The following is a 15,251-nucleotide window of genomic DNA, read 5'->3' on the forward strand; positions in this document are numbered from 1 at the left end:
AAGCATGGGCAACTTTGATTCTATCTCTGGCATGCTGTCTATCTCATACTCATACTCTTCCATTTCATATTCTAAATTATCCTTGAACAAACACATTCTTCAAGATTATTAAGCAAGTCGGACCTATCCTTTTCATGAAAGAAGATAGTCGTTGTTAGCTGATCTCCTTGCAAGAAATCTACATCACAAACTGGCTTACTCACAACAAATTCATGTATAGTTTCATTAGTCTCATGACTGTCATCATTTAAACCTAGATTTTCATTTTCAATAATGGAAGAAATTTCACTCACATAGTCTTGACTATGTGACCATTGCAAACCTGCCTTAACTTGGTCTGTAACATGTTTTTTCAAAAGCTGATCAATTTCATCTTCAGACAGAGGAGACAAGTAAGTTTTAAAGAAATCAACATTGGCTTGGTGATTTTCATTTTCAAGATCAGGAGTAGGCCTTTCTCTATTTTTATCCCAGTCTGTTTCATTCAAGGAGGAAACTGTTGGTTCTTTTTGAGAGGAAAAATCATAAAGGGCTTCTAATATATTTTCTTCCATACATTCTTCATCCCCATACTGATTTTCAAGAAATTTAATGAAATTTTCAAAAATCTCACAACAGCTTTGATAATGTAGAAAGAAAACTGAATGAAAAACCTTTAGAGAATATAAAGTAGCAGATGGCAGACTCTCATACCATTTCCTCACCATTTCCTCCGAGGTAGCCATGAAAATATTCATCAGACAATCTTCAGGAAACTTAGCCTTTAATCTGAGAATGTGAAAGTGAAATTTGACCAAATGAAAGCTAGGATCTTCTCCATCATGACCTTTAAATTTTGGCAGCCCTATTTGTGAATCTATACAAGGAATTCGATTCGAAAAACTAGGAATATGAGATCGATTCATAGGAGCATACCTTCGAGTAGTTGAATCCATCTTGAAAAAAAATAGTACACCAGGAAGTTCTTCAAACTATTGGTTTTTGAACAGTGGAGTGGCCATGAAAATTCTGAACCTTTGGATTCTTCGACACTGGAGTTGCCAGGTGAAAGATGCACAACCTTTCTTGTGTCTGATCACTATTCACCATCAGCAATGAGATCTGATCCTTGACATTCTTTCCCAGGGAGGATATGATCTTTTGTTCCCCAGCATTAGTGCCAAAAATGTTAGTCCTTACAATATCCTTGGCTGAAAAGGAAATCGACAAGGGTAAGCTCAAACCACTTCAGCTTAGTAGCTAGCCCTACTTAGCATGAGAGTGATCTCTCTAAGTCTCTTATCAGTGGTATGGATTTAAAGAAAATGAATTTTAGGATAGTTATGTGTATTTTTTTGTTTTTGAAAATTTCGTTTTTTAAGGATTTGCTGAACTTAGGGTTTGGAGCCACAAGTAGGTCTAGGCTGTGGGAATGTAGGAGCAAACATAAAAAGGAGCTAGATATCAGAAGCCATGGTGTAATTTGAGAATTTTTTAGTGTAGTACATAGGATATAAGGTGGAATAAACTAATCAGCATAAATAAACATGATTTCGTTAGCTTAGGAAGACAAAACACATGACCATGAAAACCAAATAATATAGCTTGAAAAAAAAGAATTTTGAATATTTAATCACAAGACATTCATAAGAAGAAGAGATACTATGTAGATAAAGATGTTTAGACCATGAAGAAACAAAAATAATGAAGTACAAGCACCATGAACTCACTGGGCTAGAGTTCCTTGAAAATAGCTGCAACCTGTACTGTATTAGCTGAAAGATGATTACAATGCAAGCCTCTTTTACAAAAAGTTCAACCTTCTTCTCCTGAGGTGGAATAGTACTTATAGATTTTACTAGACCACTTTTCGACTTTCAGGAGTCAAATTCCTTGGTGGAGGAACTAACTCCAAGATTCTCTCAACCAACAGGTGAGAGTGAGAAGGTGTAACTCAAACACCTCATGAAGAGTTTGATTAGGAGTTTTCTTTTTTTATGAGGCCTAATGAACATCAAAAACAACCTATAATATGAATTATTCATGCCTACATCACCTAGCCTCATAAATTGTTCCATTACAAAGAGAATCTTGACTTTGACCAAGTCTGACTAAAAACTAGAAATTTTACACAGTGAAATTTTATATTTGAAAACACGGAAAATGCAGAAGTGCAGTGCCAACATTGAGCTGATTTTCAGGTGCCTTCCAAGGGTCAAAATGCAAATTTGAGAGGACGGTCAACTATCCATTCAAGTGTAGTTTCCATAACAGTTTGAATTTCTAAATTTGGAGCAAGGGAAGACCTCCAAAAATCCATTCTACCAAGGTCGCTCCAAAAGCTCACCACCTGTCAAAAAATGGTCCAGAATGGTAGTTTTTTGCCACTATTTTTCCTTTTTCTCCCAAACGAAGCCACCTCTACAAAATCTGGGCAAATCGGTTTTTATAGGATGTCAATAAGTTTACAAAAATGTATACATCTCTGCAAATGGAGGCTTGAGGGAAAGGCACAGTGCCTGGAAAGGTTAATTTTCCGAACTTAGAAGAAAAATTCTCAAAAGACTCAAAATCCTCAGAATTGGCTCAAAATTGGAGGGAAGGTGTAAAAATAAGTTTTTTATAGTTTCATGGATGCTTTAGCAAGCATCCCCAAGTTTTCCTCATCATTTTGTTCTTTTTTGGCCTCCTTGAGCTTGTTTTTAAGTTGTTTCACTTTGACATTGGCGATCATGTTTTGAGCTTCATAATGATGTGACATGTGTCTGAGCATTTTATTATCTCTATCTTCCTTCTCAAGGAGCTTCTCCAAGTGTTCATGCACCCTATCAAGCCAATATTCCTTATCTTGATGAACCACTAGAGCGATCTTATCTTCTAGGTCAACATCCTTATTAAGCATAATTTGTTCTTGTCGCTCTTTCAAAGCTTTCTTGAGGCCTCTTGTTCTTGGTATTTTCCTTTTTCCTCTCCCCTTTTATGCTTCAGTCTCACTTGATTTCATGATATCCTTACCTTTGCTGACTTGCTGCAATAACTTGGCATTTTCCTTTCCTAGGATCAACTCCTTTGCTTTTTGTTGATTGTCTTCTTGTTCAAGGAATGATATGAAATATTTTTCTCTTTCCATATTGATTGCTAGCTCCTTGATTTGATAGTCCTTATCCATGTTTGTCTGTCGCATGCTTGATGTTTGATCCTTAGCTTAGAATCAACTAGTTCAAACTCATGCTCAACTGTGTCTTTCTCTTTTGCTGTCCGTTCTTGCTTTGTCGATGAAGAAGGCTTGGCCCCATTCTCTAAGTGAGAATAAAACATAAGCCTCTGGCCCTTCTTATACACTTTAGTCACCTGAGGTTTGGATAGCTAAGTCTTCTCCATTATTTTGCTAGATGATCCCACCTCCATTTGGATGAAAAATAAACTGTGAGGTATGAATCGAAATGAAATGATGTGAAGGTCGATTTTCACAAAAGGATGGGATGGGTCTTGGGAAATGTCAGAATAATTTGAAATTTGATGAAAATAAGTGGAGAAATAGTGGAAAGACTATTTTCTTGCAAGTGGGAACAACAGGGTTTATGATGAGATTTTCCCAAAAACCTCTAGGAATGAGCTAGGGTTTTTCTTTTTGAGTCCTCAAAATTTGTTTGTAGGTGGGTAAAATGGTCAGAATGGCTCACTAAGCATGTATAAAGGTGGAGGATATCATTTTACATGTTTTGGAAATTAAAAATAATGATGGCCATTTTCACCCTAACATTTCCCATGCAAATTTTGCTACAAACCCTATCTTGAAGAATCATTGACATGAGATGAAAATGGGAAAGAAAAATATGGAGGATGATGGCGTAATTGCTTGTTCCTTAGCTTAGAACTCAGTAAAATCAAGCTTGCAAGTAAAAAATTGAGAATTTGGAGAGTTTTGAAGGATTTCTGGGCGCTCTGTCTTGCGCACAGCGCAGTGTTCCTACGCACAATGTAGTTCACAGAAGCGCAATGCCATCTTCCAAACCACTTTTGGAGGCCTTGAACTGCTCCAAATTGAAATCTTTATAGCTCGTGGGAAATCTCTTTAAGTCTATCATAATATGGACACCTCACGAGTATAATTTGAACAGTCCATGAGGGAGAAAAATGGATTTTCCCAAGGTCACTCCAAAACCTCAGGGTTTCTCTGACAAGAGTGCGGTGCCAACTTGCAGATTAATTTTGGATGCCTTCCACTAATCCAAATCACAAGCTAAAGGTACAATTGGAAAGATTAGGATTTCTGTGACACAATAGAGTCCTCAAATAGTGACAAAACCTGCTCCAAACCCTTGAAAAACTATGCATAAACTGAAGGAGGCTTGTGTTCCTTGGACTATAATGGACAAAAAAAATTTCACTTTTGTAAAATTTGTCTCCATTTTGTCAGAAACATGTTTTTAATCAAACATATCCCTATGAGGAATGGTGAGGCAAGGTAGTGTCCTGCAACATTGTCTTATTTGAAATAAAACATTACCTTTATCTTTATTTTTCTTTCCCTAAGCTGCTAACTCCCTTTACCCACTGAATTACATGATGGACATGCTTTGTTTTGACATATGGTATCATGACGACACATGGAGTGAAACCCTAGACCATGACCTAAAATGAGGAATTTAACCATTTCATGACCCAAGACACTTAAACTAAGATATGATACCTCAAAGAAGACAATGACCATGATGAGTGATGAAGACCAAGAGTAATTGAAGGGAGCAACAGTGACCTAGACACAACAACCAGTGACCAAATTTATATTTGAAGACTCACTGAAATGACAAACATTTGACTTGACACCCTAACAACACCTTGTAAGAGCATATTTTATCACTGGTGACAGGCTGAACTGACTGACACTAACCGTTTGATAAGAATATTTCTATAGCCTCTTCACTGAATTTCTTAAATTTTTTACGTTTATGTTTTTTCACAAAAAATGGCTAACATTTTACCCTGGCTAAGTAAGGATTCTTTAAATAACCTTCCAACTTGGATCCTTTTCGTTCCATCTAAGCTTGGAAAAGTGTTGTGAATTTACATTGAACTATGTAAGAATCTATTCTCCTCTAGAAACAATCAAACAAACTCTTTCATTTTGCAAATTATCTACCAATTCTGGACAAATTCTTTGAAATTTCAATATTGAAGGTATTGGATTTAGGTAAGTGATGCAAAATCCACACCTACAGTTATATTGTTCACCTATTTGACCAGTGAAAATTATAGGTAAACTTGGAAGGGTTGGACATGACTATTCCAACAATACTCTTATTGGCCCACAATACATATATTCATAACACATACCTACGATACTATTGTTCATTTATTCGGCTAGTGCATATTGTAGGAAAATTGTTAAATGTTGGACTTCGTTGTAACAAGTTCACGCACGAGCACTAAAGATGCAACGTATTGTGTGCATCCTTAGATATGTTTGAGATTTCAAGCTAACTGTTTAAATAAATACATGTGTAAAACTTCTATATTAGCACAATAACCATCAACATTTTTTTTCTAGCATTTTGTGCTGAATTTACAATAGTATGATAAAAAGAGTCATTTCAATGTCTGGAAATTAGGATATATGAATGTGAGATATATACTCTACATATTTGGGTTATCTCCTTTTCAAAATTGAGGTATTTTAGGCTACATGTTAATTGTTTGAACTTTTAACTTTGAAGAAATTCTTGAATGGAATTTGTAAATACTTGAATGAATGGATATTGTAAGGCAATGGTACATAAATTGTGTTATTTCAAATATTTTACTTTCATATTTTGACAAAATACAATGTCCTCAATAAATACTTATATGCATAGATACTTATGTTTCTAATTATATATGTGTTCGAGCAGTTCCTTTATGTTTTACTATAATCCTGATGTTGACAAGATTTAGCTGACTTTTTTCATCAATTGTTCATAAAATATGCAAAAGATTTCATTGTCAAAATGTTGCAAAAATTACATTTCTCCTAATCTCTTTTTTTATTGTTAATGACAAGATAATCATTTTACAGGAATGAGGTATCCTATAGTCTGTTTCAATTTTTGGATTTCTTTTTCCTCCCATTTTTTTACAAGGATGTAGATTTCATTTCATGTTGATGGTTTTTTTATGTATCTTATCTAGCCCTAAATGTTGGTAATGGAGCCCGAAATGTCTTTAGAGTTTCACTTCTAATTGAGTATTCAACTAAACATACTGATTCTCTTATACATAACTATTTCTCCCTCCACCCTGTTTTCATAATTTCCATAACCATTAAGTATGGACATGCAACTTCGATACTACTTTGCTTGTTTAGTAAAATATTGCCGAGACTTTAATTTATTGAAAAGTTGTAGAATTTACAATTTATGAATTTTTAAGGTCTAATTTTTAAAAGACTAATTATTTAAAGGGTGCTAACTCAATGGAAGAGCACCTGCTTTACAAGCAGGAGGTTGGTGGTTCGATTCCATCGTGCCCTGACATCCATATGGAATGGCGACGATCAATTTTTGGTGATGTTGGCTCTTTTGACCATCACCAATGAGCTTTGGTGATACTTTTCCATCCTCACCAAAATAAGAAATCGTGATGGTCAACGAATGCCACCATATATATGCATCAATAGTAATGACCCTCAAAGGTCCATAACCATAAATCATTTTTGTTGATATGAAATGGTGACAATTGTTGTCCATCATTATAGTCATTATTCCTGACAGACCTTGAATGTCATCATAACATTTATACTTCTGGCAATGGGACTTTTGGTGATTGTCAACCAACATCACCATATATATACAACAATAGTGATGGCCATGAAAGGTCCATCACAATAAATCGTTGTTGTTAATATGAAATGGTGACAGTCATTATCTGTCATTATAATCAATATTAGCGATGAACCTTGAATGTCACCATAACACCTATAATTTTTGCGACGCGACCTTTGGTGACATTCAGTTTTTGGTGACCAAGGCTATTGCCCATCACTATTGCTCATATGAAATGGTCACGATCACCATTCGACATTATAAATCATTATTGGTGATGAACTTTGAATGTCATTACACCACCTATACTTTTGGCGACGCTGCCTTTGGTGACGTTCAATTTTTGGTGATGGAGGCTATGTCCATCACCATTGCTCATATGAAATGGTGATGGTCACTATCTGTCATTGTAAATCATTATTGGTGATGGACATTGAATGTAACCACAACACCTATATTTTTGGTGACGTTCATTTTTTGGTGACGAAGGCTCTTTTGACCGTCACCAATGAGCTTATGGTGACATTTTTCACCCCTCACCAATGTCCTTTTTTCTTGTAGTGAAGATTTTTTTTCTTTTTACAAACATGATCTGGGCTTAATAAATTAATACACTTACACATAAAAGCACACCTTAAGCCAAGGGCACTTGGTTTACAACCCCTAAACCAATACTTAACATAATAAATCTATCTCCCGCATCGAGACAAATATATATTGTTGATCTCCCTCCACCATTTTCGTGTCATGTGTTTCTTATCACTATTGCGCCACCAAGGCATTTGTCACAGAGACTATTAGGCCTTCACCCCTAGTTTCTACTTCCACATATTACTCCTCCCAGTCGAGTTTGAGTTCATAGCCCTCCGAGTCCCGATACCGACTCTTCTCCTGGTCCTTCTGATTCCTCATCTGATTTTGAACCTCCTTCACTACATATCGTCACCATGTCTGGACCCACAACTGGTGTAGGAACCTAACCTTGTGTTGTCTCTGGTTCTCTCCCAGTGGTTACATCGAGAGGAACAACCTCAGGAACCATTCTAGCAGCCCCCATGCTCCCCTTTATTGTTGGGTTAAGTCTAACAAATTTTAACTAGTTGATAAACAATCCCATATACCATGATGCTGGTTGGCCCTTTATGCCAACTAAGCTTCCCTCAAACATCCGAAATTTTGAGGGTAATGCTGGAGAGAACCCTACCCACCATGTTCGATCCTTCCACATGTGGTGTTTTTCCAACTCCATAACCGATGACTCCATTCATCTTTGGCCCTTCCAGCACACGATCACTAGAGATGTTGCAAAATGGTATGTAGACTAGCACTCCGCATCTAATTCTTTTTTCGTGATGCTTGCTAAAGCGTTCCTTTAATATTTCTAGTTACCTCTCTAGTATGACACTGGTACGAATATGTTGACCACATTCCATTAGTCCTCTTCCACTCCTTTCTGACCATGTTCAAGAGTGGCGAAGAAGGTGTTATCACTCAAGAAAAAATATTCTAAATTCTGAACATCAGTTTTTTAAATTTGTCAAAGGGTTGGTGTCAGTTTTGGGTCTACTCTTTTCATCTTGTTTCTGTATGTCAAATGGGGTCAATTTTCTATTTTACTCTATCAATGGTCTCATATCTCACATGAATACCATATGTCGAAACTCATTGTCTGTAGAAGTTGATGACAGTAAATGGGCAATTACAGCAGCAGGTGGGATACCTCCACTTGTCCAGCTGCTGGAATCTGGATCCCAGAAAGCAAAAGAGGATGCTGCACTTTTGTTAGGAAATTTATGTTCTCATAGTGAAGAAATTCGTGCTTGTGTTCAAAGTGCAGATGCTGTTCCAGCCCTCCTGTGGCTCTTGAGAAATGCTGGTCCAAAGGGACAAGAAGTTGCTGCTAAGGCGCTTAAGCATCTTATTAGAGATGCAGATGCTGCCATTGTCAACCAGTTGGTGGCTTTACTGTGGGGGAATAAACCAAACTCAAAAGCACATGTGATAATGGTGTTGGGTTGCTTACTTTCAGTGGCATCTCATGAAGAGCTCATACAGAAAGGAGGTGCTGCAAATGAAGGTCTCCAATCACTAGTTCAGATGCTTGGTTCTTCTGAAGAGGAAACTCAAGAAAATGTTGCATCAGTTCTTGCTGATGTATTTGGTGTAAGAAAAGATATTTGTGAAAATCTTTCAAGGCTAGAAATCATCAACCCTTTAATCAAGTTATTAAATATTGGAACTGAGCGCATTGCTATGCAGTCAGCTCGAGCACTTGCAGCACTTTTCTCCTCAACTGAAACTAACAAAGATGTGGTCTATATTGCTAGTGGTGCAGTCAAACCATTAATTGAACTTGGGAAGTCTTCAAGCATTTCTGCCGCAGAAATGGCAATCAATGCATTGGCTAGTCTTCTATCAGATGCCCAAATTGCTGAGCAGGCTTTAGCAGAGGATATCATTCCATCATTGACAAGAGTCCTCAGGGATGGTACAAAAGGGGGAAAGGGACATGCAGCAGGTGCTCTTGCTCGATTTCTGAGTCATATGCCTGTTGATGATGTGCTTATTGAATGTCTTCATCACTGTGGTACAGTTGTTGCTTTGGTAATTTTTTTGGCTTCTACTGATCTAGACAATGTAACGTCATCAGATGCTTTAGAAGCTCTTGCCATATTGGCTAGAGTGAAACAAGGTGGAGGTCCTGCTATTCCAACATGGGCAGTCCTTGCTGAATTGCCTAACAGCTTGGAACCATTGGTGAAGTGCTTGGCCATTGGACTTCCACCAGTTCAAGAAAAGGCAATTGAGGTTCTTTGGAGACTGTGCCGGGACCAGTCTATAGTTCTTGGAGATTTGGTGGTAGAAATGCCAAGATGTATTGTTGCTCTGGCAAACCGAGTCATATATTCTTCTAGCTTAGAAGTGAAAGTTGGAGGAACCGCTCTTCTTATTTGTGCTGCCAAGGAACACAAGAAAATAGCGTTGGATACTCTTAATGAATCTGGGCTCTTAGCACAGCTTATTCACTCTCTTGTGCGCATGATGAAGCATGCTATGAAAATGAAGGATTTGACAGACGATAAATTTGAAGAAGTTCGAGGTCGCACAAACCAGGGAGGGCATTTTCAAGAAAGAGAAACAGTCACAGAGCACGATTCTGCATCAGTGTTGGGAGGAATAGTTGCAATGTGGTTGCTATCAATAATTGCTTCCTTTAATAGTGAAAGTAAAGTGGCCATCATGGAAGCAGGTGCAATCGAGGTGTTAATTCAAAAACTGGCAAATTTTTCTTCAAGTGCACATCAAATAGAAGCGGAGGATGGTGGAGGTACATGGGTCAGCGCATTGCTATTCGCTATTCTATTCCAAGAAAGAGATGTTATTCGAGATGGTGCTACAATACATGTAATACCATCTCTTTCCATGTTACTGAGGTCCGATGAAATGATTGATAGGTATTTTGCTGCTCAAGCATGGGCTAGTCTTGTCTGCAATGGAAGCAGGGGAACACTTCTTGCGGTTGCAAATTCAGGAGCAGCTGGAGGTCTATTACCACTACTTGGTAGTGGGGAGTCAGACATATCAAACCTTGTAGAGTTAACGGAAGAAAAAAAAAACTGCACCTAGAACATCATCGCGTTCAGGGTTCATACATGGGAAGCAAATTAATAGGCTTTCAATTTAAATTTTTTGAAGATGCAGCTAAGACAGCGGGAAAGATTTCCTTAAGGAAATCGCACAACAATTTTGAATAGCTTCAGGGCAGTTGAAAAGGAAATTTAAATATGAAAGAGACTCGATACAGTCAATATTTTGGTATTAGAACTGTGTTTTACGATTACACAGCAGTTTCGTAGTGCGCTACGAAATTGTTGAAGATGATGCCTAATGCACAGCAGTTTCGTAGCGCGCTACGAAACTGCTGTAGCTACATAATTAAAACTCAGTCAACCAATTTTGAGGGACCGAGGGGAAATTTTTGAAAAAGGAATCTCTTCAAAGGATCATGTAACAGATGTCAACATTCAACAAGGGAAAAAATAGGTGGAGGAAACATATATTTGAACTCTAAACTTTTTGTTATAAAGTGATCATAGTTAGTATAGTTCATGATATGTCAAACAGCTTGGAGGAGGTCTCATCTTCACACATGGGAAAGGTCGACAACACATAAAGGACGTGGCACTCTAATACATTTTTGTATAATCAAAGAAGAAGGACATGGTTCATTGGTTCTGAATATCTTTGAGGAAAACCAAAAGCAGATAGATAGGGGCAGTTTCCTACTTTTCAGGAGCAATTGAGAGATGCGACATTAAGGGCCAACAGGCAGCTACAAACATCCACCACAGCTAAATTAAAAGAGACCACTTGTCAAAGAACGAGAATTGATTGTAATTAATGCTATTATTATCATGATATGGAGTTAGACTCCTAATTGCCTTAGGTTTCTAAAAAGTCTAGTTAGCAGTTTGTTACATTTAATAGGTAGTTAAAGTTTAATAGGTGTCATAGGAAGTAGAATTCGAGTTCCCCTCATGTTGGAGGAGGAATCTCAGCCTTGTAAAAGAATTCTATATATAGGAGAGAGGGCAATGTACCAAGGGTTGGAAAATTATTAAGTAAAGCTCTCATATTTGGTTTTATGTACAGACTCTGTTTTAGAGTAATGAAAGATTGGCTTTGCTTCTCAGGAATCAAGAGGGATTTGATGCTCAGAATGTGTTGTATTATCCTCTCCTCAGTATTTGCAGTAGTATGAATGTGTAATTACATAGAAATCACTCATCGTGCTCTAACTTCCTTTATACATTCATAGACTGCGTGGTCCTATATGTTTCTAGTAGGTTCTAAATGTGTTGAATCCTGAATGCCTTGACTTCTATGTAAGGTTGATATCATTGTTATACTGAAAAAATTTTGACTCCATAACCCCAATGGATACTTTCTAATTGTGTTTCCACCACTTACATTTTCATCTTTGTTTCATAAGAGTTAGGCATCTTAATCATAATCGGAAACCATTAATCCTTTGAGAGAGCCCTCTCAGGATGGGGAGGCTAAGCCTTAGCCTAAAGTAGGTATGAAATAGTTACTTAAGGTCTTCCTGGTCAGCAGCCTTCCAGGGTCAGATTTTGAGATAACAGAAGGAGGAGCACATGTCGTGTCCCCAATTTCGAAGATCATGTCTATCTAGATTGGTTCCTTAGGATCTTTTTATCCCCTATTGGAAAATTGTCACATACCATTTTCCCAAGACTAAGGAAGAAGCTCTCCATACCACTCTGAGATATACAATTCAGTTATGTCTATACCATCATTCCAGACCTCCCTCATCTTGGAAGTGCCAATGCACCTGGGACATCTCATGTCACCGACGGTATCGTTGGATCTCTTTCACACTCTTTGCCATATACTCAGCAAATTTATGGCTACCTATTGCGGGCCACCAGTTACTCCAAAACTTATGCCCTTCCTTTTGGAAACATGTTTCCATGGCCCCAAGCCATTTACCAAACTGTTTCTCCTCCTTACGCACAATTGAACGCTCCAGCCCGTCAAGAATTAGCACTGCAGCCACCACCCCCTCAACGGAGTGCTACCAATATTGAAAATTCAAAGAAAAGGAATTAGGGGAAGGGTAACAAGGGTAACTAGTGTAATCAAGGTAACTAGTCTAGTGAACCCCAAGGGAACTAGCCTAACACCAACAACCAGCAACAGGGTGGCCAACCCAAGCAGAACAAGGTTATTCATACAAATAAGACTTGTGCATGTTGTGGTGTACATGGTCGTTATACACATGAGTGTCCTCTTTTACTTGAGATACGCCAAATCTAGGAAGCTCAAGAAAGTTCTTGAGGTCAATAATCACCTCAGAATCCTGTGCCATGTCAACTAACAGTGCTCATAAATCCTTTCCCTCATCAAGGATTTATTGCTCCTCAACCTCAGCCAAGTCAAGCACCTTTTTGTTGCTCTTCCAGCTAAACCCTTTGGACCCACTCCCCTAGGCCCTCCTCCATTTTTTGGTGCCTCTCCTATGTTCCCACCAGGAACTATTCCTCTAGGTCTCAACCATCAAGGAGCTATTCCATTACGACATTATTGTACCGTCCAAATATCTTTCTTATTTCCCCACTCTGGGAATTTTTTTTGTACCTATCATGACTTCGCTGGTCCTTCCTAACATGGCTTTGGGGATGCCAGTATGGTACATTAATCCCCCTACAAACATTCCACCTAGTCATCCAAGACCATATCATGCTTTGTCCCTAGTTCAACCAGTCCCCATTATCCATGCCGCTACTTTAGTTCCATCACAACCTCAACAGGAACCAACTCCTATTGCGAAAGCATCTAAATAGGGGGGCAAAGATAAAAGGAAAGAACCTAAGGACCTGGATCATCAAGATCCTCCAGCCTGTAAGGCCCCAAATCTGACACCCCCATGTGCTTTATGTCAAGTTGTTGGGCACGCCACGAACAATTGTCCTGAAATTCCTCAACTTAAACCTTTGGTTCATGAAGCGTTCTCTGAGTTGAATATTCTGGAAGTTCACGTTAACTTACCAGTCCCACCTAAGAAACTCAAAATTCTATGCACAAACCACCATTGTGTCCGGTGTGATCTTCATGGTCACTATTCCCATTATTTCCCTCATCTCGATGAATTTCACAATTGCCTTGGTGCAACTTGCAAATACGAGTCCACTCGTAGTGGAGCATCTACTCCTCTACCTGTGGATTCTTGTAACACAAATTAACCAGAATAGGGAGACTCATACCCCACTATTGTGATCCCTACCCCAGATGTCGAGATGATAAACACCATAGGCCCCACCCTTTACCTGTCATCATCCTTGAGTTCCTCGCGGGCACACATTTCTGAGGTTTCTGCGTGCACTTCTATCAAACCTCTTTCGAAAAAATCCCAGGTCTCAACTTCCATAGATCCTAGACCTACTAGCCCGTTGTCTACCATTCAAGATGATGCACTTGTAAACCTTATTTCTCAAGTCAATGCACCAGTTAATGCTACCGCATCATGTAGTCAGTCTTCCTCCTGTCCGCCCATATCTCAACCTGATGAGGACACCATGGAAGCTATTTCCACCCCTGATTACCCCTACCCTTATGTAAGGGGGCATTGCTTTAGAGGATTTTGAAGGCCATTTCCTTCCTGAGTCTCCCAATGTGCTCTACCTAAAGAAATTTCGCTCATAACACATCCCTCTAATTTGCATGTATTTATTTCTACCATAATATTATGTAGATTGCATTATCTCATTAGTTGTATTTTGCACCTTTTAGATGGACCCATCATCCACATCATATATCAGTCATGCCAATAGTGTATGTCACTTTTCTCAGAATCTAGCCTCAGCAGCCTGGGTGATTTTTACCCCCTTGCATACGTTAGTCCTTTCAAACGGTATGTGCATTGGATTTACCACCAATAATCAAGTCGAATATGATGCAGTGATAGGTTTGTTAGTCAAAGACCTCACTCATCGCATCCTTCATCCTCATGTTCTTTTAGATTCCTTGTTACTTGTCATGCAATTGAATGTTGTGTATCGTGTGCATAACCAAATCCTGTTTAAAAAATATCTACGAGTGAAGCTATTGGTATGAGAATTTGAAACCATTACTTTCAGTCATATGCCTAGAGCCCAAAATCACTATGTAGATACCATTGCAAACAACATTCTAGATTGGCATTTATCACATGCATACCACAGAAGATAACAAAAGAAATGGTGAACCATCATCATCATATCAAATGCATAATCATATTATGTATTATAAAAGTGTTTGGAGCCATAGCTCTGAAAACATTTGACATGCCCATAGCATGTTACAAAAATCACAATCAAAGGGACCCACATGTCCCTACATCTAGTCACTCTCTGGAAAATCTCGCGCCAAAGGCTCTACTCCACCTACATGTATATCACGTACTTCCTGACCAGCCATAGCCACACACGCACGATACCTCACAACTCTGAGGGAAGACCAATGCACTCATTTGTGTACCAATCCTCTAACTCATACCATCCATGCTCTGAAACCCCGATCAAGAGTACATCAAACCTACGATGCAAACCAGCAAGTAGTGCAGTATCCTCTGGACCTTGCTGTGATGATGAGGTCCCCCAATCTATAGCCCCAGGTGATGTGGCTCAACCTGCATATCCTTCGAGCTTTACTGGTGCTATGTCTGCATACAACATGTTTCACACTCAATACCATATACATGAAATAGAAATATAAAATGGAACATAATAGCAACTTAGCACTTATCGTCTGGTCCCCATGCTCGCCCACGTGGAAGTGGCAAGTCAGGATCCCCCTTATAGTTCATCTTGCTATAAGGGTAATTGTCAATGTTAAGGGGCATATCATCCTAATGTGTGAAAAAATTGGGTCAAAACACCCGAACGACTCCCCCTCCTGCTCCTTTTTGTA

The sequence above is a fragment of the Pinus tabuliformis genome, chromosome 9 (genome assembly GCF_031772625.1).
Source record: "Pinus tabuliformis cultivar Carrire ecotype Pingquan chromosome 9, CPIR1, whole genome shotgun sequence".
In the NCBI taxonomy this organism is placed as follows: Eukaryota; Viridiplantae; Streptophyta; class Pinopsida; order Pinales; family Pinaceae; genus Pinus; species Pinus tabuliformis.